Source organism: Pteropus alecto, unplaced genomic scaffold (genome assembly GCF_000325575.1).
Source record: "Pteropus alecto unplaced genomic scaffold, ASM32557v1 scaffold71, whole genome shotgun sequence".
Classification (NCBI taxonomy): Eukaryota; Metazoa; Chordata; class Mammalia; order Chiroptera; family Pteropodidae; genus Pteropus; species Pteropus alecto.
This window is the reverse complement of record NW_006433024.1, coordinates 14824192-14847381: the sequence shown is the minus strand read 5'-3', so window position 1 is coordinate 14847381 and position 23190 is coordinate 14824192. Positions and strand designations below refer to the sequence as shown.

Genomic DNA, 23190 nt, shown 5'->3' with positions numbered 1-23190 from the left:
TCCGAGATTTCAAATTTTTTAACATTATTTGAGAAATATATCCGTTATATATAAATTTATGTTTTTAAATTTTTTAACAAATGTTTAGCAGCAGTAAGTGAAACTGCTGTTCCTTTGCTTTTGCCCAGGCAAATAAAAAGAAAAAAAAAGAGGGAGGGGGTTGCTGCAAGATACAATAAATGAATTAAATATTTTAACAAGAGCACATGATATTGAAAACTCCTTTGTTTTGTAAATTTTGTTATGTGTTGTAAACAGTAACACTCATACGTATCCTGTGCAAAACACAGAAAGCAAGGACCTACGAAACTCCAGACCTTGAAGCTTTATATTTTAATAGTTGGTTCAGTATTTTAATTTCGTTTTCTAAGTTGTTAATCCTGCATTTTATTATAGATTTAATGCTGAATAGCTGAACTTGAACTTGTCCAAATGGCATCAAGCTTGTCTTTATCTGGTTGGCAGAAGTAGTGAGTATGGCTTTCTACCGGATGAAAGAGAAGATTCAATGTTGTTTGAAGGAGAAGATCTGGTCTCCACAGTGGCTACAGAATCCATTCTGATTTATGTCCTCTAACCCTGACGACTTGCCAGAATATCCACCCTACTCAGCCCCAAGATATCATGACGGAAACCCATTATGGGAATCTCTAAAATTTAGTATGTCTGTGCATCAGTAAGGCTTCTGAGTGACAGTGAATCTCCTTACTTCTCAGACCTTATTTTCACATTAAGAGAGTTAAAAATAAAGTGGAACTCAAAAATTGCTAGTTAAGCACAGTTGCTAGTTTTGTAAAGTGAATAGTTCTCTTAGAGAAATAACCGAAGTTTCAATCCAACTAAATATATTGAAACATACATGAGAGTAGTTACAATATATTTTATTATATATACTTTTTATGGTAGCTACTATAAATTTTTAAATCAAATAATTTATAATACTAGGGAGATCACGGGTTTCTTTACTAATGAAATCATGAAATATAAATTAACCTTAACAAAATTTGTAAAATGCCTCAAAAGTCAAATGTTGAAACACATTTCTAGGTCCATGGATAGTTCTGTTTTTTTAAAAAAAATAAGTTCTACAAAATGAAAGAGAGAGATAATAAAGTTTCTATTTCCAGAAGCCCTCAAGCAGACAAACTCATGCTTGTAAAGATATTTATCAACATACATGGACCGTTAGAGAATAAATTTTAGTTAATTCTGACCATAAAAATCATGTAGCTACATATTCTCACCTGAAGTTTTCCCAAGAATCTTGCACACAAGTCACATAAATGATTAATGCCAGCCTTTATGGATTCAGTTGCATTTTGATTTTCCAATACATATCTTAATTACATGTATGTTTAATCCATGGCTTTCATGTCTTAGCATGTTTTCAGGTTTGGCAGAAAAAATATAAACCAAGAAACTGTCACTGCTGCACAACATTTAGTTATGCAATCTGGAGTTCAACCCTAACAATATGGGGGGCAGGTCAAATAGGTGAATAAATTGTTTTCTAGGCATTGAAGGAGTGGTGCCTCTTTTAATTTTTACCTTTGAACTCCTCTTAAAAGATCTGACATATTTTCTATGATTACTATAACCTCCACTTCTAAGAAAAATGAAAACAATAAGGAATTTATTGACTAATGCTTTGAAAGCTACAAAATATATACATAGATTATATATAATTTATATAATATACATAATATATGTAATTTTATGAACACAAACTTGTTACCATACTTCTTTTTTCAATGACAAATGCCAAACTCTATAGATTGTTCATCCGAAACCTATGCTAATGAGATAAAAATCTTATTTATTAGCCAATATGCTTTTAATTTATTAACATTACCATTAAACTTAAAATTCATTTTAATAAATTCTGTGAGTTATTTGTAATAGTTATTCGAGATCTATTTTAGCAATCAGAGCAAGTATTGATGTTACAGAACAAAAAGCCACAGATTAATGTCAGAAATAAACTGGGCACTTGGAAATTAGTGGGACACCATTATAGGTATTCAAAAGATAATTCAAAAATAAAAACTGTGTGCCTTATAACTTAGAAAGTGCTTTCACCTCTTTTCTCATTTGTTGAGCCTTGAAAGAATGGTATGTGATTGTATTTTAATGTATAAAATTTTCCTTGGATAGTACATTTGTCTGTATGTAGAGCTGTTAATATTTTGAAGCCATAAACATAGAGTAGAAAGAAGAAAATACTAGAAAAGAGAAAAAATGTAAGTGGTAAAAGTACAAAACATGGTTAGATAATTTTTCTGTTAGAATGGACTCATTCATACAGTGAACAGTAATTGAGCAACCTACTTAATGCCAGGCAATGTTCACAGCTCTGGATATATGACAGTAAGCAGAACAAAGTCATGCCAATGTGATAGGGTGACCAGGTCACCTCAGTTTGCCCCAACTTTCCTGGTTTTAGCAACAAACATCCCGTATCCCTTAAATCACTTAGTTCAGGACAAACCAGGATGGTTGGTCACCCTACTGCAGACCTTATCTTCTGGTAATTGTCATCTTGATTTGATAATTCATATTAATGTGCTTATCACATTGCTAATGGCAATTCCAGAGAACAATGGCGCAAGTAAGCAGTGGCCAGAACACCTGTTTCTAAGTTGGGCAAATTCATAACAAGAGCAAATACTGGTATTATCAAATTCCCTCAAACAATTTCTAGATGTCGCTCTGTTGAGTGCAACAGCCATGCAGTAAGTACAACTTGCCCTCAAGGAGGGGTTATAGTCTGGGAATTTCAACAAACATATTATCATAGTATCATTTGCAGGGTGCTTACACTTCGTCATCTTCAGCCCTCACCAAGCCCTATAAGGTAGGTATTATTATCTCCATTTTAGGAATGAAGAAATTAAAAGTAAACTCTCCTGCACAAAAAAATTAGTAGAAAACCAACAGTGAAAGGAGAGAATTGGAGTTTTCAGATCATCATAGCGAGACTTAATTTAGCAATGGCATTTATTATTTAGGATAGAAAACTGTTAACACTGTTATCAGAATATTTTCTCTCTTTTGTTCTATTAGGTACTGTTCTTCTGGAAACAGACTTCCATGTGGGGACTCATTTTGGTAATCGATGTTAGTCTTCTTTGTTCCTTCATATTTATTAATGAAGTTGCTAGGCCGACACTTTTAAAGCTCTGGATTGGTTAATATGTCAATGTTTAAAATATTTACTTACATTGAATTTCACAGAGGAACTTCAGATGGAAAACATTACAGATCAGCTAGCATTCCAAGGTGAAAATAAATTAATCAACATTTTTTTAATCATAATCAATTTTAGGTATTTTTTTAGGGTCATTAAGATTTGCTTTTATATTTTAATCAAGCGTCATTGATAAATTTATTTATGAATTACACAGTAGCTAAAGGATTACATTCTAGTCCCTTTTCATAAAAAATATAACCTCTTTACCTTACCTCAGTAGTTCTTTAGCACCTCATTATGTAAACTGTTTTTATGAAGTCAATAAAATGATTTAATTTATCTTTCTTAGAATACAACACTCTTTTTAAAGCCATCTAAACTATTTAAGAAGTAAATAAACACTATGCAAGTAGCTAGCTACAAGAGAAAAACACATAAGATATACTTCTCAAAGGTAGAGACTTAACTTTTAAATATTAAAGACTCAAATGAATAATTATAAATTAAAAAAATATATTTAATTATCCTAACCAAGTACTCCTGACAAAGTAAAGACTCTATGATTCAATTTTTGTTACTTTTTTTCATACTTAATAAAGGCATTACCTTTGATAAATAATGAATGCAACCAAAGTGAAGATATCAGAAAGATAGGTGGATACATGAGAATTAATTGGTTACTATGGACCATCACTGAAAGGCAATGGAAAAGTTGTTTCTCCAAATAAAGGCATGAGTACAGATCTGTCAGTTCCTTTTAATATGGCATGAGTAGTTAGTTTTCAATCTTTGACTCTATTCAGTATCTTTTTGTTCCTAAATACATTTGTTAGTTTATTCATGAAACATTCTTTGAGTGCTTACTATATGCCAACAATGAGTAATTATCAGAAATACAAAGAATAAGGACATAGTCTTTGCCTTCATGGAGTACTATATCACAATATTGCAAATACAATATGATACATTGAATGGAAGAGGCAGTGACTATTATGCAAGCAGAGAGAAGGGGAAACAGACCTGGGCTATGTGGTTGAGGGAGGGGAAATTAGGTTTGCTTCTTGTATGAAGTGATGCCTGGGTTGAGCCCTAATGGATGGTTAGGAATTAGCCATGAGAATGGAGGAGATACATAAATTTTTCCAGCACCATGTACACCAAGGTCAAGGAACAAGCAATATCATGTATTCTAGAACTGCAAATGGCTTGATATTGGTTGAAGAAGACATGCAATTTCGAGATTGCTAAAGTCAAGCTAAGACAATGATTAAAAACCTTCTAGAGTATGTTAAACCCTATTTAGCTTATAGATTATGATGAAGTATTAAATTTTCTGTGTAGTTAAGTGGCATTCTCAGATTTGAGTTTTGGATAAGTCACGGGCATGGCAGAAGAAGAAAAATTTAAGCTTAACAAATCTGAGACACAGAAAACTCCATTTTGGAGGGTGTTTCATTACTACAATGAAGAGATGATTAATGGAAATTATAGTTGGGATGCGTTGAAGAGTCCAGTTGAAAAAAACTTGGTATCTCATTGGATGTCGGGGAGAAGAAAGGGAGTCAGTTTTCTTTTATTTGTTAACTATGGAGGTGAGTGAGAATTAAAAGATAAAATTTGTAGTTGGCAGCTGAGGTGGAATATGCCATTGTGGGTGAGGTCTGAGGGAGGAAGCTTATGTCTTCACTAAATTTTATATGTATGGAGTTTGAATGTTGTCAAAAATCAACTCTGTACATTGAATAAAACAAAAGAGAAAGATAAATGTATTGCAAGGCTTTATGCCTGCAAACTCAAGGCTATGGGAGCAGCGGGTTCCAAAGAATTTTTATGGGGAAATTTGGATGTTGTTTGGCTTTTTGTAGCTGATTTATTGCCTCTTAGTCTTCCTATTTGGATCAGAGAGCTGAGTCAAGGGAACAAGGAAGTATGATGTGAACATACTTGGTATTTGGGCATTGGCTGGTGTCCTCTGCTGATTTCTAAGAAGAGCAGTCCATTTTCGTAAGGTTAGATCAAGCTTTTTGTGCCTGCATTGACCATCTCTATTTTGTCTCTGACATAAGTGACTCCATTTTACTTTGTTTCTACAATATCTATGGGAAATCTAGGTAAGCAGGAAATTTTTCTGGACTAGCAATATTAATCTTGCCATCATCAGTTTAAAACTTGTAGCGAAAACTGAGAGAACAGGTGGGACCACCCAGTATGCAATACAAGAATTCCAGTGAGTAAAGGATAGGACAATGAGAAATAACAGCATTTGAATGGTGTGAAGAGGAAGAGAAAACCATTTATTCAAAATCCATTAAAGAAATATTTGTTAAGCCTATACTACATGCCAGACCCAACCCCGACGTTATCACTTTAAAGATGAGTCTCCCTCTACAAAGGAAACACAAATGACACAGATAAATATTTAGCTGCACCTGTGAGAAGTGCTGTGAAGTAAAATCGCAAGATCAGATCATTGAGAATGTGAAACAAGGAAATTTGTTCTAGCCTGGGAGGTTTCTTTAAAGTAATGGCTTTTAAGGGAGACAAGAAGAATGGATTGCTATAAGGAAAGCAAAGAAGGGTAGAGGCAAAGAGAGATGAAAACAAATAGCTTCTGAAACAGAAACTGCAGTGGGTGAATTTCTGAGGTTTAGAAAGCAGATGAAATAAAAGAAAGAAAGAGAGAAAAAGAAGAGAAAAATGAAGAGAACCAAGAGGAGATTTATGATAGCTAGATAAGTAGAGTTTGGGGAAGGACATAAATCTAATAATCTAAGAAATTTTAAAATGTTCACTGAATTTGGCAATTGGTTAGTTATTGATAGCTTTAGCAAGAACAGTTTTAGGAAACTGTATTTGTTTGTGGGGGTGCCGTGAGAAATTTTAAAAAGGCTGTATTACAGTGGAGAGAGGAAATTAATTGGCAGGGCAGAAGTGGAGGCAATGATAGACTGTTTTAAAGGAATGTGAAAAGCAGAAATGGATATTGATTTTAACTGAAAGGAGAAGGTGGAAGACAGGAAAGCTGCTATTCTAGGGAATTTAGAATTTATTCTATAGGCAAAAAGGTAACCATGAGGAAGAAAAACACAGTTGGACCAGTATTTATATGCAAATGATTGATTTATGAGAATGAAATGAGAAATCAGCAAAATTATAAATCTTAATCTAGCAAACCTTGAAAAAATGACAGGAAAATTACTTAATTTTTTAAAATTACTTCTGAACTTTCTGATCTATATCACATGAGTGGCCCACTATTAGTGGGAGATAAAGAATATTTCCTGAGGAATCATGGACTCATGATCACTACACAAAATTTTCACTTAATGCCGTTGAGAGGTTCTGCGACTTTAAGCCAAACTATGTATAGCAAAACCAATTTACCAAAGACTACTTGATACAAACAAGAGTTAAGTTCCTACAGCATCCCGTCAAAGTTATAATGAAATGATGATGAACAAAACCATGTTATGTGAGGATCTGCGAGGTTTATAATTTACAATTGTTTGAAAGAACAGGAAACAAATACTTTTGATAAGTTTCCTGAGTCGCTAATTAATCTATTTTAGGAGGTTCTTTCTTCCCTCGATATGCAATTACAATAAAATTTAATGAAAGAACAATGCATTTAATGAAAGTACAATGAAACGTGAAATGCAAAATACTACAGAGCCCATTATAGGAATGAAATTAGGTTATCATCTATTAAATGACTTATTAATTGGTGTCATAATAGCTCAGAGCAAAAGAATACAGTTGCAGTTTTTCAATGCAGTCAGATAAGAGCTATGATGAATGGAAGGAATGTAAGCTTTTAAACCTATGAGTAGAATATAGAAGATACTATCAAGGAAAGTAGTGGAAGGTCCAATATGGAATGAATGAAACCTTTAGGGACCAGATTACAGGTAACCATGGTGCTGTAAATCCCAAGACATAGACAAGAAGTGATGTGATACATCTCTTCCATCTCAAGGGCCAATCCTTAATGTTTACTTGCAACACATGTATTATTACTCCAAGGATCTGAAAATTTTTCAAAAATTTTGGTACTTGTTCCAAGAAAAATGATATTAAATTGGTAAGTAAATGATAATGATTTCTAATTTATTTTTCCATAAAACATTATTTATAAGCTATCCACTTGTGCTGCTGGCATAGCAAAATACAGCACGATCTATTTATCACACATTAATAAATTACTTTTGTAAAAGCATGTAAGAAAAGAGACCTGGAATCTGCTGAATCATGTTAACTGGGTTTGCCATGCTTAGCGTGCAGATCAGAATAGACTATTTCTATGCTAACCGTTAAGCAATGAAAAAATAATCAAGAGTCATGAGCAGGTAACCTCACCTGGATCAAGATGATAACTGTTGGAATTGGGGATACAGTCGAGGCAAAAAGAAAAAGAAATTTTTAATGAGACACACAATTTTTTTTTTTTTTTAATTACAGTGTCTCAGTCTGTAAACCTAACACTAGCAGTCTGGACTCTCCATTACTTTCTTAACGGTTCTTTGATTGGATGCTATAACTAGCACAGCATCTGTGGACATCCACCATCATTTCATTTCATGCCTTCTTAGCGTGTCACTAAATGGAAAATTTTGTGTAGAATTTAGATAGGATCCTTGCCTGGATTTGATGATCTTTATTTTCTATATTTTAATTGATTAATTAAAATTTATTGAACATCTAAACTCTGTATCTAATGAATCAAATATATGTATTGAGATTTCACTTTTACCTTTTATCTTTTGATTCTTTGGACCACAAGCATGTTGCAAAACAAATGATTTTTATTGTTCTTTATATTATTTTATACATGGATAGTATTAGTCAGTTATTTCATGGCTATGGAAAATGTTCTATATTTTAAAATATTTGTTTTATTTGCTTCTTTTAAGCATTTGTCACTAACGCTGTGTTTTGTAGTTATACTTTTCTTGGATCAAGTTATATCCCATTAGATTTGCTCATTTGCCATTGAGTTCCAGTCATATAAATTTTTGGAATATATATAGCCTAAAGAAAAGGGGTAGAATAACATCAAAGCATTGCATCTATTCTATTTTAAATATTTTTATTTTCTTAGTAGTTTTCAATTTTAAATATTTTTAATTTTAAATATTTTTCAATTTTAAATATTTTTTATTTTCTTAGTAGCCACCCAATCAGGTTTTCAATTTTAAATATTTTTATTTTCTTAGTAGCCACCCAATCATTAATCACAATATTTTATCTTTCACTTTTGCGTTCCAAGTTTTCATAAAAAAGAAAAGATTTGAATTCTTTAAAATTTTATGACACTAGTATTTGTGTATATACATGTGGCTGTAAATCCATCTGCTTCTTTCTCATACTTATATTCTCCTTTCTTTTGCTACTAGCAGACACAAATTTCATCAATTTTTAGGGAATGTGCAGAAGAATAGATTTTCTCTTCTAGTAGTTGCATAGCTTAAATTTTCAGCTCTGTAGAGGATAGGATTGTGTGCTTGTTTTTTCTTTATTAATTTGTGCACTTGCATCTGGTAAAGTCAAAATATGGAAGATACAATGCACTGACTTTAAATCTACATTATTTTTCAATGTATTTCCCTTCCTTCATTTTTCTTTTCTTTCTGAGAAAAACAGTTCTTTCTCATGTCATTTGTGCATCTACATTACTGATAATAATAATAACTATTAATTATAACCTTATTAAAATGATAATAGCCAACATTTATTGAATTCTCCACTCAGGCCACTCAGATTCATGACTTTAATTCCATATTCTTCAACCAATTGTCCCCAATATTAAGACTAAGCACTATATTTTGGGGTTTTTTGTTGTTGTTTGAAAAAAAAATTAGGCATGAGTTTAAAGATTCCACTCCAGATAGGGAAAATTAGGATTAGGACCAGAATTGCATATCCTTTTTATTTCTCTTCTCCCAAAGCTTACTCTTGAGGAATAGAAACTCTACCACCACATTTGTTGCTTCCATAAAAAGACTGCTTTATTAAATCCTGTTTGATACATAAGTCCCTCAAAGAAAGAATCGAAGAAAACAGTTGATAAATCTATAACTTAATTTCAGTCATGCTCTCTTAGGTTCACAAAAGAGAACATGCCCCACAAAGATTAATCACACACACAAACTCTGGTTCTAAACTATTTCTGTGTCTTGGAAATGTGTTTTAGAGACCTGAAACCAAGATCTTGAAAATGTAGCCTTGAAGAAATCCACTAAGGCTGTAAAATAATGAATGTAAAAAGCAGAGCTTATAATTTTGCAAAAATGATGCCAAGTCCTTCTCTCTTCTTGATGCCTCTAATGACTAGCTTACTAAATAGAGCTAAGTGAATACAGGCCCTTGGGACTTCCCCTCTAGCCTAAGTCATATTTCTGCAAAGCAATCTGTTTTCAGTCTGAAGATTTTTAGAAAATGTCTAATATGATGTTTGCAATAAATTCACTTTGTTTTCCTCTAGAATTTGAAAGTCTTGAGGAATGAAAAACTTGATTATGATGTAGTGAACCATAAAGGTGTCACACATGAAGCTGCAATAAATTTTAAAGTAAAATGCATGCACCAAACACCACAGAATTATGTCAGTGAATTTAAGAAATGCTTGAAAAATTCAGCTACTTTTGTTTTATGTCTTCAAACTCTTATTTAGTTTGTGGGTATTTTTTGTCCAAATATTCTTTCTACTGTTTACTCAGCTTTCCTCTAAAATACTTTTCAAGGGGTTAGGAGAAACTTTGAAAACGCAGTCATTTTAAATGTGGCCTTTTTCTGTCAGGTTTCCTTTTAGAATTTTTCCATCCTTACAATTTTTCTAAATTATGCTAGCAGTAAGCCTTCAAAATCTCAGTACAGCTGACCAGGAATCAACAGATACATCAGAAATCTTGCAAGCAAAATAGAATCAATCTCCAGATCACTTACGTGGTTCCAAGAGCCAGATTTCACTTTCAGAAAAGTTTATTTGAATCAATGTCAGCAAACTACAACCCTCCTGTCAATAACCAATGCTAGTAAATTAAATAAAGTTTTATTAGAATACAATCACATCCACTGGTTTCTGCACTCATCATTTATGATTGTTTTCACACAACAAAAAAGAGTTTTGCATTTGTAATTGGGACTGTCTGTCATGAAAATCCAAAATATTCACTATTTGACTCTTTATAGATAGTTTTACCAACCCCTGGTATAGAAGATGGAAAGTAGTCTACAACCATGAGCAATCACTTAAATAGTATTAAATGGTTAGTAGTAGTTTAACTCTGAAGTCCCTTGTGTTTATTCTTTAAAACTACCTTCCTTCTGCCATTCAATTTCTACACTGCCTATTAATATATTATAGGTCGAAACATCATGCTATTTATGAATAAGTGAAATTCACATTGGACACTTCTCCACGACTTAAAATATTGTCTTCGAGACTCCTTTAGTGCCTCCTTGGTTGCAGAATTTATTACCAATTTTAATGTTTTTCATTGTATCAGAGCAAATTAATAAGCATCTCATTATCTAAAGAAAACTAGCCAGTGGGTTTGCTCAAGAAGGTTTTCTTTTTTGTAAAGAAAGGAATAAAGACAATGCCTCTTAAACGTGAATGTTCCCTAGAAATGTCCATATTATCCTAAACTGAGCTTATATGTTAATTAGACGCTTCGGTTAAATGCTGTTTTCCTGAAGAAATATTTATTTTGCTGTTTTGATGATTTTTCAACTAGACTTATTAGAAGAATATAGTAAAGCATAAAAAAAAAAAAAGGCAGGTGTTCAGGAAACCATGACAAATTTAAATGTCTTAATTACTTCTCTATGGTAGATGATTTGTTTTATTATCTGAAATAACACAATTACATTGCGTTCTACTTCCATCTATAGTTACATCAAAGAGAAGATAAAAGAATAAATTAAGCCAGTTTCAAGTACATTTTGGGTAATAATTGCAGAGAATTTGAAAGTTGGCAGGCCAGTTGAAATGTGCCCCAAATTCACTAAAACTAATATCTAATATTTTGAGGATTCTGACTTCACATTTATTTCAACTTTCCATTTATATTCCAAGGGCTATTGAACAGGTTCCAAATCTCCACTTGAAATAATGAGCAATGAGGAAATTTTTCTTTGCCTAGGAATCCAAGAGTATAGATAATCAAAGCTCTTACCCAGATAATTTTCTCATAAAGATTCTATCCATAGCCTTTGCTTCTCCCTTAAATATCTAATTCGGACATTCTGAATTCCGATTCTACATTAGAAGCACCTTGGACGGTTTTTTTAAAATAGTGATATTCAGGCTCCATGCTTACTTGACTGGTCTAGGGTGGAGTCAAAGTTCAATATTTGTTTAAAGATCCCCTTGTAATCTTAATATACACTAGAGTTTAAAACTAGCCACAGGCAGATAGATCCTATGGAATGACAAACGCAAAGAACTGTGGGTAGAAGTAAAGCATTACGTTTCTGATGGAGGTTAGAATGAACTTGAAATAGTAAAGTAACACATGGAAACCTGTTTCTAACATTGGATATAAGTGGATTACTAGAATTTATTTCTCAGATTAATAATAATACCCTCCTACATGTATATGGTATACCATTTGCCATGTGATTTTTATACTTAACCAACACTTCTGATGGCTTAATGAACGTAAATGTATATTAATATAAATTGACAACTTGGTGCAGAGCATAGTAATCAGTTGTCAACTATTTGATTTTATCATAAGAACGAGTTTAAGTAGCTATCATAATCCTTGAGTCTAAAAGTAGTTAATATATTTTACATTGTGAGGATAGGGGGTATCTGGGGTGTAGGAGTAAAGAAAAAGTTATGATTTTCCACCAGCAGACATCTTTAAATATGAGACAGTAATTTGTTTTTTCTGGAATAAGAAATATATAAGCTTCACTAAAGACAGGAAACTGAATTTTATAGAGAACCAGTCAATATATCTCTCCTGGGGCAGAGGAAGATAAGCATAGTGTGGCAGAATGAAGAGCTTTACCTCCAGCTTTAGCAACATGGTGTAATCTTGTAATTCAGCTCCAGGACGTGTCTACTGAAATTTATGGTGAAAATAATGTCTGAAGGTGATCATAGGCTATTGGATGAAAAGAACACTTCAAAATAGCTTTATTCTCTCACAAATATAATTAAATGAATTTTAACACCTCCATATTTTTATTATCCTTCCTCATTAGAAGAGAAACCTGTAACCTAAAAGTCATTCATCTGCTCATGTATTAGGATGAGGTCTGGCACTTAGACAACTACAGATAAAGTCTGACTTTTATTACCAATTAACTATTATACCGATTAACTTAGGCATTATAGAGAGAATTCTTAAGTTGTCTTTTCTTCAATCTGTGCAAGAGGTATTTTCCAGTGTACTAAGATAGAACAACCTACATCCATATCCCACAGGAGCCGAATGGGACCAGGGTTGTCACAGTTATTTCTGGGAATCATGTGACTTAAGTTGAATGTGAATGGGTGTTTTAAAATCATTCTGTATAAAAACGATAGTCAAACCAAAGATAGGAATTGGTGCCAATGTCACTGCACAGTGATTGTTTTCATATGTTTTATTCATAGGGGAGTGTTGGGGTCTGGGTGATTAAGTAGAGGTACTGACTCACCTGAGTAAATAAGCAGATTCAGTGAGAAAGCAATGGCTTTTCATTTTCTCAAGCGCTTTTCTGAGAAAAGCTTATTTTTACTTTTTTAGGGCAGAGAGGCACCTGTTGTTAAAGCAGTGGTTACTACATTGCATGGGACTAGGTATATATCTTATCCTCAATGCTAAATATATAGGAGGTTCTCAATAAACATGAATGAATGAATAGATGGACAGATGGGTGAATAGGTGGATGAATTAAAGTTGTGGCCCTCCCATCCCACTCCCGCTTTCTACAAGAAAGACTAATAAAGCCCATACAGGAATGTACTTAGAAGCATGTCTTTGAGGTGAGTTAGAATGTCTCTAAGAAATTTTCATTCTTGGAGAGGCTATACATTTTCTAATCTCCTAACTAGGGCTTCTAGTCTCTCAGTGTTATGGGGCTTAGATGACACGAGATGATGTGTGTGTGTGAAAATGTTTTTCCCATATAATAATTATTTTGAACTGTGTAGTTTTATTAAAATTAAATGGAGTGGTATGAGGGTATACTAAAAATTGACTTTTATATGGGCCCAGCACCATGTAGGATATTATGAAATATTTAATGAATGATTGAATGAATAAGTGCATGTATAAAACCATCTAGGTAAAATTAAATCAAGCCTGAACTGCTAAGCCTAGAATTACTGGTGAAGGATGATTATTCACATGTCAATACAAAATTATGAAAATCTGTTTTCCCTATGAATGTCCAAGTGTCTACATTCTGCCTCTTGACTCACAAAGCCTAAAATATTTACTATCTAATGTGTGTATGCAAAAAAAAAAAAAAATTGCCGATCCTGCATTATACTGTAAGCGGAATGGTGGGTGGGCCAAATTTGAAGTATATACTCTGTCTACTCAGTACCTAGCTCTCTGCCCAAAGTTGAAGTATATACTCTGTCTACTCAGTACCTAGCTCTCTGCCTGGAACACTCCATGATTATTTAATGAACAAATAAATAATTATACGAACATATTTTTCCCCACACCAATCTTCAATAGAGAAAATATTTGTCATCGGAGTTCTCAAAAACATACATTTAAAATTTTTCTGATATAGAATAAAGTAATTTTTTTGGGCCTGGTTAGTACTTTGATGGGAGACCACCTAAAATTTTTCTGATATAGAATAAAGTAATTTTAAAAATATGACCAATTTTTTTATATGTGAATTGTTCAAGAACATTTCAGAAACATACTATATGTAATGATGAGAAATTATTTTTTGATTGCCTCCAGAGGTAGAGTGTCTTTCTCCATTTCCTGGATGAGAGTCTAGCAGTGTATACTTTCACATATGGATATTGAATGAAAGATGGTTTTATAGAGCAGAAAAGCCTTCTTGGGCATAGAGTTTAACAGGGAGCATTTGCTTTTGCTGGCTCTTCTTTTTGCTCTTGAAAAATTTCAGGTGGAGAGAACTGCATATCCAATTATGCTAATGACCACAGAAGAGGCTTCACTATGTGTAATATTAACTGGATGGTGAGACTTCCTCCTAATACACGTCTCTGGACTATCAGCGCTGAGTGACTTAAAGCCAAGCACGTCCAAGATTCTCTCTATCAATAGAAGAGTCTATTTAATTGTATGTTCCCTTTAGTGCTATTCATCATATCTGTCATCCTCCATTTTCATATTTCTTTCCCTCTTTTTTTTGTGGTTGAATTTTTCTTTTAAATTTTGATTGATGTCCTCTGATCTTTTAATAGAAATCACTTCAAAGTATTTTTGAAGTAGGCAAGGTAACCATAATTGCTATGCTTATGATCTTTCTCTGAGGCTTATCTGAGTTAAATAATGATTTTCTCTGCTAAGCAAAACTAGCAACATATATTTATTTACAGATGCTCCCACCACAACATTCATGGAGTTCTGGATAAGACTAACAGAAGGCCACATACCATGTGTCTAAATAGTTTAAAGTTATAAATTAACCTAAGAAACTGGTAAATAAAACATATTTCATCTCCTTACATTGAAAATATGCCTTTATGTCTACGGCCATGCTACCCTGAACACGCCTGGTCCTATCTGATCTCAGAAGCTAAGCAGGGTTGGGCCTGGTTAGTACTTTGATGGGAGACCACCTAGGAAGACCAGGTGCTGCAGGCATTAAAAAAAAAAAAGAAAAAAGAAAAAATATGCCTTTATTCCAGCCTAGAAGGAAGGTGTAAATTTAACTTTCTTGGACTCTCAGACTTTTTGGCTTGAGAAGACCCTATCACCTTCTCTTCTCCCACCCTGGTCCATTCATCTCTTCCAGAAACCACCAAAAAGTGAAGTTCCCAAGTCCACCACACTTCCCCGTGGCTGTCTCTCAGGCCTTGGAGAGTGCCTTAGTCTGCCTTAAGTTGGCCCAGGGGTGTTTGAATAGAGAAATCTCGGGTCCTGGGTAATTTAACTGGAGTGTGGATTAAAACTGGGTGGGAGCTCTGATGGGCATGTTCTCTTGACTCTGTGGTTTCATCACTCCATGGGAAGGCATAACAATAAGGGCAGGCGAGCTCCTCTTGAGAGTGGCACTGTGTAGTATAATGGAAAGAACATTGATATGGAAGTCAACCGTAGGTTCAAATCTCAGCTCTGCCTTTGAAGACTCTGACCGTGAGCAAATTTCCTATCTGCCTATTTGCCTACGAGTTTGTTGTGATATATAAATAAGATAATGGATGCAAAGCATTAGCACAGTGCTGTATGTCCAGCAGACATTTTTTAAAATGTTAGTTTTTTACTAGTGTGAAATTAATAAATATTTAGCAATTGCTATAAAATGTCCAGGCTTATGCCTGCTGCAAGGTAGTATATAAAGTACTCATGAAGTAGTTTGTAGCTTTTGGACAAAACGAACAAACAAATATAGAATGCTTGCCATGTGCTGTGCTAAACATTTCTCATAAATGACCTCAGATTAACTAATCCTATGAGTTAAGTGCATTTGTATTCATGCTTTAAAGAGGAGCAAATTTTGGGCATGTCTTTATGTGAATTAGAAAGGAGAGTCATGCACCACTCAACACATAGGGATATGTTCTGTGCAATGTGTCCTTAGGCGATTTCGTAGTTGTGTAAAAGTCACAGAGTACACTTAACATGAACTAAATAGTATAGCATACTATTGCTATACTATTTATGTGCTATGCTATGTTGCAGCTGGCATCACCACAAACATGTAATTGTAGTATTAGCCCTGACAGTTGGCTTTTCTTGTTGTAATGCAAATGCCTGACTTAAGCTTCCATTGCCTTGCCCAGGTACCTACTTACAAGAGGGGATGCCACTTCAAGGAAGGCAATCTCAAATAAACATACTGTCAGCCACACAACTAGATAAAGAGCCAGTCCACCTACTCCTATTGAGGTTCCTTTGTTTTGGAGATCTCGATTTCAGTGACTGACCTTTAGGGCTACTTGTTTTTTATCTCTTCCCACCTTTAAATTCTCACTTATGTTTTAAATTCACCAATGAGTGAGCTTTAAAAACCCTATGGCCCCAAGATTGACCTCAATTAAGGCAGAAGCACAGGCTTTGTACCTACCCCTCCCACAACCTTGCCTGGGAGCTCCGGGCAGGCCTCGTATGCTCCAGGGCTTGTAAGTAATTGACTCTTTTTTAATCTTTGAAGTTTCCTAATGGTTTTTGCTAAAGAGCATCTTGCAACTGTTATAAGAACCATGAGAGACGTCCAGTTGTAACTTTGATTTAGAAAGAGAAGTCTGCAGGAAACATGATGGGGCCCAGGTGAGTATCCCCAGGCATTTCTATCCAATTTCATCAGACTGAAACCAGTACAAAACAGTAATGTTTTACACTATGACCTTACAATAGCTATGATGTCAATAGGCCACAGGAATTTTTCAGCTCCATTATAATCTTATGGGACCATATATGCCATAGATCCTTGACTAGAATGTCCTTATATGGTGTGTGGCTGTAATAGAGCTGGGACTAAAATTCAGATATAACTCCATATTTCATGCTTCTAATCATTTATAACCTTAAGGATCTTAGTAGAGTAGGACTATCATAAAACAAGTCACCAACAAAGCATTAAATAGTTATTAAGTTTAATAGTTCTTAAATTTAGTATAGCAAAACCCAGCTATCAATTCTTAGCATGGTGGTGACAACAGAGGCTTATTAAAAGGCATTGTTTTTAACTTAAAATATATTCTTTTCCTGAATGGATTCTTTCCTCAATCTAATTAGTGCACAACTGTTGTGAAGACATCTGCAAACTTTATTAACCTTTAAAATGTTGAATCCAGGCTTAGCCGTACAAAGATGCATTATGTAAGAGACTGAATCCAGCACTACCATTTCAACATGAACTCTAAAGATTACGACCTAGAGGCTACTTCTTAAAATGCAGGTTCCAATGCCCTACCTAGGCATAATCAGATCCTTTGGCTGTATGGCTCAGAAATCTGAATTTTAATAAGCACTCCAAGATAATCATTACACATACTCGACTTTGCTTGAGCCTTTCTCTGATTTGATTGGTTTAGGGAGGAGCCAATTTGGTTTTTTGAATTGCTTTTCAGGTGATTTTAATTTTGTAGCCAAGTTTGAAAGCTTCCGGCAGGGGAAATGTTTCTCTTTAGAATGAGAAGATCTCAGGTAGCATGAAATTTAAAGTACAAAAGATTTGCTGGATATATTCTTCAAGTCAATTCATTAAGGCTTAATTGTTCACGCTGTGCCAGAATTGTGCATGGAAGTGTGCGGAAAGAAAAGACCAGCCTACCTGCTTTCCAGAATTGTGAAGCCGAAGGAAGAGCTCTGTGAACAACTAACAGGTAACGAAATAAGAAATCAGAGAAATGGGAAATATTCTTTCTATCTGTGATCATGGAGAGAAGTATTTAGTTTTTAAAGGGGGCGACAGCGTGTCATCTTATTACAAATACGAAGCTCTTGGAGTAAAAGCTTAGGACAGAGACACATTAGTGGTATTCTGAGTTTTAACAGATATTTCAATGGATTTGCTGCTTATTGATTTTAATGACTTCGATTTTTTTTGTTGATTTTATTTTATTGGTTAACTTTACTCACGCTCCCCTGCATGATTCACAGCAGGACGCTGTTTCAGTTTTTGTCGATGTGAATTGGAAAGTTTTTCAACAACCTCATTTTTCAAGACTGAGAATGTTTAAGTCTTGGCATTTGACTGGTTTCATCTGTTTGCTTCTCACTTTTTAATCAATTGATACCTAGTTTAGATTGGTATCTGGCTGAGTTGGGACATGTTTGATCTTAGAATAAGGTTCCAATAATAAATAAATATCCCATAGAGACTTTTAGGTTTTATCTAGGTGAAAAATCTTTTTTATCCTCAAGATTCTTTGATATAGGTGACCCTCTGGTCTTTTGATGTGCCAAGTTTCCAGAATGGGAGAAAGTCTTAACAAATCAGCCAGTCCAGTTTGGACTTTGTAGAAATAAAGAGCTAAACGACTTTTGGGCAACTGGAAACTACATACACATGCAAATCACAATTCCAGTTTTTTCCTTCTATTATATTCTAAAATTGAATCAATCAGCTAATAAACCATTGGTTTTAGATTTCTTTTAAAGTGATTTTTTTTTTTTGCTGTATCATACAACTCACTTTTATTGACTTTATCATAGCTAACTAAATAATCACTTTTAATTTCTTACCCTTACTTTATACATTTAAAAAAAATGACAAAAGTAATAAATATACATATGGGCTAGAGTGTACCAGGCGTGGAGATGCAGTTGTAAAAAAATAGAGAGAGATGTGATCTAGTGGGGGATGCCGATGTCCATATTAGGAAAAGTACACAGGAAAGTCTTCTCTCTCACACTGATGGGGACAGACAAGAGTGGAGAAATACTTAATGTGGCGGTCCCCAACCAGGGACCTGTGCTCCTATGAGAATCTAATGCCTGATGATCTGAAGTGAAGCTGAGGTGGTGAAGCTAGCGCTGGGGAGCGGCTGCAAATACAGATAAAGTTTCTGGTAGCTCACCTGCTGTTCACCTCCTGCTGTGCGGCCCAGTTCCTAACAGGCCACAGACCAGTACCAGTCTGTGGCCAGAGTGTTGGGGATTCCTGATTAAAAAATAATAAAAAAGATAAAATAGTGTCCATTTAGAGCATTAGAATGGAAATGAAAAGAAGTAAATGGATTCAAGAGATTACTAGGTCTTCAATTCAACAAGATAGAACATTGAATATATTCTAGATGTATAAGAAAAAATAAAATTAATGGTAAAACTGAGTTTCTGACTTAGGGAAATTACTCCAATGTAGTTCCATTCACTGATATAGAGAAAAAAGAACACAGAATGCATTTGGATCGCAGAAAAGGTAGAAACTCTTTGGGGTCTGTTTGAATTTGAAGAACTCTGAGACATTACAGTGAATTAAGACCAGTTAAACATTTGAAAACATGGCCTGGAACTCAGAAGGGAAAATTGAGCAACTATGAGGAATGTGAAAGTCTCCAGCAAAATGGTACTCATTGATGCCAGTGGAATAGATGAGATTTCTGGCAGAGGGATCAGCACCAAGCAGAGGCATGTCAGTGTAGAGTGCTTTTACAGTGGCAAGTAAAAGTTGGATTCATTGTGGGAAATAACAAGAAAGGAGGCTGGAAAGGGGCCCAAGTTATTCAGAGCTTTGAAATCAGCAGTAAGAGGTTTGGACTTTTTCCTTTATTATTGTAGACATCTTTTCATTTGTTTTTAATTATATGTATATTATAAATAAACAGTTGACGAGTGTGTATAGCTTGCATGTATGTTTGGAGAGTATTGTGGGTGGTTTTCTGTTCGAGCTAATTAATCAATGAGGCCAAGTAAAAGGCAAACTTTCAGACAAGAGACATTGGATTACATTGTCGGGTATGGTGGTCTGTGATTGTTGGATATGGTGGGGAAACACTAGTAGTGGAATGCCCTGCATTAGACTAAGTGGATATGTTTGTTTTGGACAGTGATAAATAAGAGGGAAGGAAGAATCATACTTGGCAGCCAGGTTATGTAAGTGAAAGAAAGCAGTTACTATGAGGTATTCCTTACTTCAGGAAAACTAGGTCAAACTTGTATCTCCTTTTGATGATATAATGTCTGTGTAAACTCACTGTGACATTGGTTTTCTAATTATTTACTATTTCATCAAAAGTGGTGATTTTCAATATAGAAACTGTCACTAGGTTCAAAGCAAATATTTGCAAATGCAGTGATTAAATGGTATCGTAATAATTAATAATTACACTTTTCTTTTGGGTTCATGAAGACAAAATTGCAATTTTAAGTTGTATAATTATCTTGTAATGTAATAAACAGGATATGTTTTTCTTTAGATTTTTTTTTTTTTTTTTTTGCTTTAAGCAAGTAAATCCAGTAATATACATATAACTTAGCCTAATTAAAAATCTCAGCAATTTGATCAATTCCCAGGGCAATTGCTAAAAAAACAGAGAAGAGGTGGGGATAATCCAACAGTACCAACTGCAAAACAAGTTTAGAGATTTTAGATTTGGTAATACGAGAATGGTTAATACTTTGAATAAATGAATACATTGATTCTGGAAAGACAACATTTTGAAGGAAATTGGGGGTGCGTCTGCCCAGGTTTTTGCTTCTCAAAATTATTGTTCTCTCTTTTTAAGTGTTTTTCTAACTTTTGATTTTGAAATAATTTTATAAAAAAGGTCACAAAAATAGATCAAGAGATTCTCATATACTCTTTACCCAGCTTTGCCAAATAATAACTTTTATGTAAACACAATGATTAAAAAATTATGAAAGTAACATTTGTACAATACTATTTCAAGTTTTGTCAATTACCCCAGTGTTATTTTTTATGTACATCCAATTCAGGATTCTTCCTTCCATTTAATTTTCACTTCTTAGTCTTTTTTTTCCTGATGGCTACTTTAGGATCAAATAGTCCATGGGAAAAATTTCATTTTACTGCTTGTGGTAGATTGAATAGTGTCCCCTAAAACTTAGGTTTTATCTAAACCTAAGAATGTGACCTTACTTAGAAATAGGGTCTTTGCAGATGTAAAAGAAGTATTATGGAATTGTCTTCTCTGAGAAAGAGTCATTATTTGTTGATTTTAGGCATTTAAACCAAATGTTTTGCTTTGACATATTTTAGATTGACTCAGGTGGTCTCAAGGGCATTGTAAAAAAAATGCTAAGATTTTTTAAAAGCTGTAAAATTGGCTTTAAATTGACTTTAATGTATGTAAATACTATGACAGAGATGCTATTGTGGTGGTAGGAGAGGGAGAAGACCGAGTTTCTCGTTGAGAAGATTTTAGATTTCATGGTCTTTCAAGTAGAGGAAGGTGTCCTTGAACTTTGATGCCAAGTTTATATCACTATTTTCATTTACTTGTGAGTGTAAAAATATTTTTAAAATACTTTTTGGCTATCAATGTAGGCAACAAACTTGTGTGTTATCTGTGAATTTTGACAATAAAACACAGAGGTATTTGCAGTTATTTGTCAACTATGTAACTAACAAATATTTTCATATACCATTGTAGTAGTTGTAAATATCTCATCAAAACATTTAGGTTCATCTCTACTTCAAACTTAGGTGTTTTGAGATTGAAGGCTATATCTTGTTATTTAATGTACTCATACAGAAATTTAGATTTTTCTTTTTTACAAATTTGTTTTTAATATTTGATTAACTTCAAATATTAATAACTTCAAATTTTAATATTTGATTAACTTCAAATATTTGATGAATTTCAATACATTTGACCTCCTTGGTGAAAAAAATATTATTCAGAATTTTCAAGATAGGGTAAAAAAAAAAACAGTTATAGAAACTGAAATCTTAAAAGATTGGAAACCACTAGCTGACGTTTAGAAATCTTTAGTCATATCCTTCATCGTATTTCTGGTTTTAACTTACTCATTTCCACGTGGATGTCATGAGTACTTACTATGTATGGTACCTTGTGCAAGAAGCCAAGAAAGATATAAATATGAATGAAGCTCAGTCCTTCTTGCCCTAATCGTGAATGGGCGAATACTAACAAAGGATTATGCATATAATTTTAATGCCTACAGCATCTGATATTCCTAGGTGGTCTCCCATCCAAGTACTAACCAGGCCTGACCCTGCTTAGCTTTTGAGATCAGACGAGATCGGGCACATTCAGGGTGGCATGGCCGTAGACTGGATTATGGCTATTCAGCAGAGGTAGGATGCAACATTTTTTTTTTTTTTTAAAGAAATATGTTAACAAAGAAATGCATGTGTGAGATTAATGGGTAGAGTTTTCACAGGTGGAAGAGTTGAGAGAGGGTGTTTTCAATAGGGAATGTACTGAGCAAAAGCAGTGACATTGGAAAGCTAAGGGGGCTTTGGTCACAGTTTTTGTCTCTGTTTGACAGCACTTTGTTGATGCTGTCAGAAAAGTAGTTCAATGATATCTAGGATGACTCGAATGCAAAGACAAGAAATTTATCCTGAATTTGGTAGGTATTAAAGAGTTGGTAGGTATTTGAACAGGTTATTGTCAGAGCTATAATTTAGAAAGATTAATCTAGGTGCAGGATATTGCCTTGTGAAGAGAGAAAGCAGTAGACCAGTGAAAAAGCAATTACAATGACAAAGTAGAAAGGTTATAAAGGCCTATATTAGGATAATGTGGGTGAGAATGGACAAAATATGAAGGATACTCAGAATAGAGAATCTTTGTGATTTCTGGTAAATAGATAATATAAGTGCAGAAGGAGGAATCCAATCTGTGTGACTGATACTATTAACAAGCATTTTAAGGGAAAGGTGACAGATTCTATTGTAGACATTATAGGTTTATGGTGTCATTGGCCTTTGGGCAACATGTCTAGATGGAGCAGTCAAACAGTCAACTAACAATGCAGGTCTGAGTTTCTGGGGGAAAAAAAATGGTGATATCAAGAAACAGAGAAGCAAAAGTCCAAAGAAGCATACTTTTTGAATTAATAAATAGCTCCCATTCAAATAATCAAGCTTTCACTCTGATTAATGTGTTGTGGAGACTTGCCTTTTTTTCAATTTGCTTTGAATTTTAGTCATATATCTGTGATCTCTTCACAGCTTGTAGGTGGTTTAATAAGGACCAACAGTGCATTATTTCCAGCATGATCAGGGTTAGAAAGTATTTTAAGCAGAAAACTTGTGCGTGGGTAATTTTCCAGTCCAATTTGCAAACCAAGAAGTTCTGATCTGCTTTCTAAAATTTAGGTGCTCATTCTAGCAAACAGAGATAGATATACTTCCCGTTAATCTTCATACTCAACTCAGCTGTTCTTTCTTCCTTAGAGCAAAATGAT

General features: G+C 34.0%; 1 non-coding gene and 1 pseudogene across 1 annotated transcript; one reads left to right on the top strand and one right to left on the bottom strand.

Moving 5' to 3' along the window:
• Window positions 1-14869: 14869 nt before the first annotated feature.
• LOC112476619 lies at window positions 14870-14988 on the top strand. The gene has a single exon (XR_003045176.1). It is a non-coding gene; the product is annotated as a 5S ribosomal RNA (ribosomal RNA).
• Window positions 14989-21930: 6942 nt separating this feature from the next.
• On the bottom strand, window positions 21931-22049 carry LOC112476765 (annotated as a pseudogene).
• Between the last annotated feature and the right edge of the window lie 1141 nt (window positions 22050-23190).